Here is a 5,646-nt window from a genome sequence, read left to right on the forward strand (position 1 = left end):
TTCATAATTTCATAACTGTACATTCATAATTCCATAACTGTACATTCATAATTCCGTAACTGTACATTCATAATTCAATAACTGTAAATTCATAATTTTCGAAGCTCTATGTTCATAATTGTAAGTTCATAATGTCAGAGTTCTGTGTTCATAATTTCATAACTGTACATTCATAATTCCATAACTGTACATTCATAATTCCATACTGTATATTCATAATTCCATACCGAACATTCATAATTTTCGAAGCTCTATGTTCATAATTGTAAGTTCATAATTCCATAATTGTACATTCATAATTCTATAACTGTACATTCATAATGTCATAACTGTACATTCATAATTTCATAACGAATACGCTGTTAACGTCGTTAACGGCCTTTCGAACATTTTTTTTTTAGTTAGAACAACATCGTTTTCCCTGAAAACGACGCCGTTTTAGAGACGTGCGCATAGCATAATTTGCCCTCATCACACTACATATAGTAGTTGCTAATTAATCCTTCTATTTAAAATACAAAAAGTTACCAATTATATCTTTAATTTTGAAAGATTATGATAGTTTTAGTCTTCTACTCAATGAAAACATTAATTTGTTTAATAATTTATATTTTTATTCAATCAATACATGTTTAACATATAATACATAATTAATATAAATATGCAGTCCAACTATAACTTAGACTTTTAGTTGAGACGAAACATATCCTTCAATTGTTATTAAAACTTGACCAATGCCTTGTATATTTATGTAAACATAAATGTACAATACAACTGTTAGTTAAGACTTTTAAATAAGATGGAATACATCCTTCAATTATTCATAATTAATTTGAACCAAACAAAAAAGTGTACTCTCTCTCTCTCTCCCTCCCTCCCTCTCCCATTTTACTCATGTCCAATTTATTATTCATTGGTCAAACAATTCTTTTTTTTTTCTTATTTTCTTTAATAATTTTTAATTGTTTTAAAATTTGATTTTTTGTTTTAATTATTACTTTTAGGGTTAGTTTGAAAACTTGAAAAAAAATTTTTGAAAAATGATTTTCAGAAAATGACTTATTTTTTAGAAAATATTTTACTTTTTTGTTGTTTGGCTGAATGTCAAAAAATTATATTTTCTGTTTGGTTAAAAGTTAAAAAAAAATGCATTTTTTCTGTTTGGTTCATTTTTCTAAAAATAAACATATTATTTTTTTTGTATAATAATAATAATAATAATAAGTGATGTTGGTGGTTGTTGTTGTTGTGGAGGTGGTGGTTGTGGAGTGGTGATGGGTGGGGGTGGTGGTGGTGGTGGTGTGGTGATGGGTGGTGGCGGGAGAATAAAGAATTTGAAAAATGTCTTCCGACTAAAAATTTAGGAAGACTTTTTTGTTAAATTGGGGTTTTTTTTTTCCGAATAAATATATTCCTTTGACTTTATTTTCTTTGAGTAGTCAAACATCAGAAAATCTGAAAAATAATTTCCAGAAAATAAATATTAGTAATTTTTAACAATATAAATTTTATATACTAATACTAAACTTAATATTATGAAAAATTAAATTAAAAGTAACTCCAGTCAATGCTCGTTAATTCAGACACAGACATATAAAATGGTACTAATGAAATATATTTTTTTGGAAGCTAGCTATTTTGACTTTTAAATGTGAAGATCGATGAAAATAAGAAGTTAGCTAGGCATCCACTAACAAAGTTAATTGAGAGAAAATGAAATGGAATATGATTCAATAAGGTTGTGTGGCGTAGAGTATTTTCATTACAAGTAATCATTAATCCCACGGTTTTCAATGTATTTTGGAGTCACGAAAAGCCAAGTTTTAATTTCCAACCAGTTGACAAAAATATTAATGAGCACATATCAACCACGGCCTTGGCCTACACCATGTGTGTTATGTTCATCATTGCTTGCCCTTCGTGTGTACTGCACCTTTCATACTTCACATAATTTCCAATTCAATGTAATCAATAGAGAAGGGGGGAAATTACTGTGCCGATAGGCCGACCGGCAATATAATGCACGTACTATAGTCTATTAAGACATGATGATTTTTTATTTTTTATTTTTTTGATTTGATCTCTATACTTTTTGTTGATATTATTAGAATTATTTGATCGATTTGTGAGTATATAGCCGTTAATGTGCAATCCAACTATAAGCTTAGGTTTTTAGTTGAGATGGAGCACATGTTTCAATTTGGTATCAGAGCCAGACTAAAGGTCATGGATTCGACTCTCAGCGCCACTCGTAAGCGACTATGGTTTACCGGTCCAGCCAACTATAAGTTTAAGCTTTTCACTTAGGCTTTTAGTTGAGATGGAGCACATGCTTCAATTCGATCGATATGCATGTATCTTGGGGTGTTTTTTTCACCCCCACATGTGAGAAGAGAATGAGAGTAGTTGACGTGTGGTTATAATAAGTGCACAATAAACTATCTATATGATCTCCAACTTATTTAAATAATGATGTAGCAACTATTTCATTATTTTGAATAAATCTTGTGTAAAGTCTTCTGGCATGAACCGTGTACACAACGCTTTTCAATTAAAATATAATGTTTTTATAAATTTTAAGGAAATGTTATATTTTACTTGAAAAAGTATTACTTGTCTCCCATTAAAAGATATTACATAATACGTACCCCAATTCTTCATATATAAAATTGGTCATAATTGTTAATTATGATTAGTTGTAATTAATAATTAAATAGTCAGTATTAACCGGTTTCATCAATTTATTGCATTAGTTGTATATGTTAATTTGATATATAATATAAAACTACTATATAATAGCCAATAAAGTTAAATTTATAACGGAATTTAAAATATGTCCTTCCAATTATTTGATGAAATGAATGATTCGGTTAGGCAGTTGTAGAGAGCATTCAACTTCTCATAGCTCTCAATTCTTTTGCAATGCTCTTTTTTTTAAAATTATTATTATTATTATTATTATTATTATTAATTCACCCGCGCGATGCACGGAAAAAAATTATGTTATTATAAATATAAATAAAAAGTAGAAAAATTAAAATATTTTAAATTATTTAATATAATAATATTTTTGAGCTTCCATTGGTCAAGTATTTATTATTTTTATAGAATACAAAATTACAATTAAAATTAAAATTAAAATTATAATTTTATATGATTAATATAATCTCTAATTATGTGCATATTCAAATAAACTTATAGAGAGAATTTACATAATTACATTGATTTATTCTTAATTGTATTTAATCTATATTATAATTTTCATAATACGAATAATAACTAAGATAATTACATTTGGAAAGCAAATTTCAAATTTTGTATGTGTAAATTTAAACTATAATTAAACACATTTTTTATATGATTATATAATATATAGCTATTTTATTTTTCAAAAGTATATTTTTATATGATTATATAATATATAGCTATTTTATTTTTTAAATGTTGTGCTTTTTTTTTTTTTTTTTTTTTTTATAATAAAAGATGTTGTGGCATTAATTGTAACATTAATTATTTCTCAAACCATATAGCTTTATTATATAAAGGATTATTATTATTATTATTATTATTATTATTATTATTATTATTATTATTATTATTATTATCAACGGATAAAGTTGCAATTTTTTGACAACAAATATAAAGAGTTTTGTCAAAAAGTGTTAATCATTAGTTATCCAAAGACACCATTATCTAATATGCATAATTCAAGAGTAATAGACCTCATATCTGTTTTTTTTTTTTTTTTTTTTTAAAAAAAAGAAGAAGAAGAAGAAGACCTCATATCTATTACAGTCTTACTCCAAATGATTTACAAGTTAGAAAGTCTACCAAGCCAAGCTTATGACCACACAAGTTAACGTTTGAAAACATCATCCGTAGATAGTTTATTGTCGATTCATATAAACACACATCGATTTTCATAATAGTGCTTGTCTTCATCAAATATATATCAATTAGTCCTCTAACATCGATTAGTACAACCTTATTACTAATTTTTTCTGTGTCTTTGGCAGTGACATTATTTCCAAACTCTATAACTGTCCTCCTGAGGGGATTGGAATTGAATCAGTTTAATAGACAAATATGATACAAGAAGTTTCTCTGTTTTTTTTTTTTATTCATAAAACAAATACGTTATTAATAAACCTAATCACACTGCACGTTAGGGTTTCTCTAATTCTCTCTTGTCTTTCGTATTCTACACGGCCGCCTCCGTGAAGCAAGCGAATCACGGAGGCGGCGTCCGATCATCTTCCCCTGCTGTCATCTCCACCGTAGACAACGTCCGCCTTCACCATTTTCTCATTCATCTCCACCGCAGGCAACGTCCGCCTTCACCATTTTCTCATCCATCTCCACCGCTACTGGTCGTTACTTCCGTATTTCTGCACTGTTGTTTTCTTTTGTTTTGTTTTACTGGTTTAATTTTGTAGTTTCTGTGTTTTTCCTCTTGTTGTTTTGACGAGTTTTTTCCTCTCGTTTACTTGGCGAGTTCTTTTTCATAAAACGTGAAACAATAAAACTGGTCATGGCGTACCTGAATCTCATCCTAGATGACAAACATGATATTGAAAAAGAGACTCCTCTGAGCTATGATATACAGTTCAGCCCGATAGAGATTTGTCAATGGAAATAGATACTCAGGTGGTGTGCAAGACTATTCAACCAGTGTTAGTCTTGGGTACGTTTGACCAAATCATTAAAGAAGCTTTAAGTTACTCCAAAGAATTCAACTTCAAATTTGTGAAAAAAGTCTACGAATCATGTTTTCTATAGCATTGCTACGGTAAGGAATGTTTGACCATTCCATGGATCGTTATTGTAAACGTTTAGCATATGATTAATGAATTAGCTTCTTTATTTAAAAAAAAAAAACAAATACGTTATCTAAAATACTAATTAATAATTAGCTAGCTACATATTTATGTTTTATATATTATATCCTTAACATGCTCCTACCCTCACATGTGTGGTCTCTAAGTGCCAAGTAACACGTAGACCATATAGTTCCTTTGTTAAGAAAAGGAATAATTTGGTCTCATAGAAGGAACTTGAGAATCAGAAAAAATAAGGGAATGCTTGATCACAATCTTCAAGCGTGTGTAGGTACACTATCCTAAAACTTTCTAATTATCCTTAGCAAGCAACAGGGGTAACAAATTAGAACTTTTGAGATACAAGAATAATGTCAAACTATTTAGGTTGCTTTTCTAAAAAGTTCACCAAGGATGTAACTTGAGATTTTTATCTTAGAAATCACTCTCTCTTCAGTATTGCATTTACTTAGTCATGAGCAAATAATACGCACAAAATCGTTTCTGGGCAACTTGATGGAAGACAATATTTATACCCATCATTAGACATCATTTCTTCAATTCTCTTAAATGTAAGATTAATGAAGAAATTAATTATTGGAAGTCTTTTGTAATTCTCACTATCATTATATATATTCATAATGATAACAATAATTCAAATTTAATATTTAAATTTTTCTGTACCGATCAAGAATTCATTTTATTATTAAATATAATAATTACAATTTGTAGGAATCAGAGAAGTCATCAAAAGAGTAACCTTTCGAGAAGTCATCCGAAAAGTAACCTCCCAAGAAGTCATCTGTAGACTTGAAGAGTAACCTCCCGA

Source organism: Ipomoea nil, unplaced genomic scaffold, assembly GCF_001879475.1.
Source record: "Ipomoea nil cultivar Tokyo-kokei standard unplaced genomic scaffold, Asagao_1.1 scaffold2805, whole genome shotgun sequence".
NCBI classification, from domain to species: Eukaryota; Viridiplantae; Streptophyta; class Magnoliopsida; order Solanales; family Convolvulaceae; genus Ipomoea; species Ipomoea nil.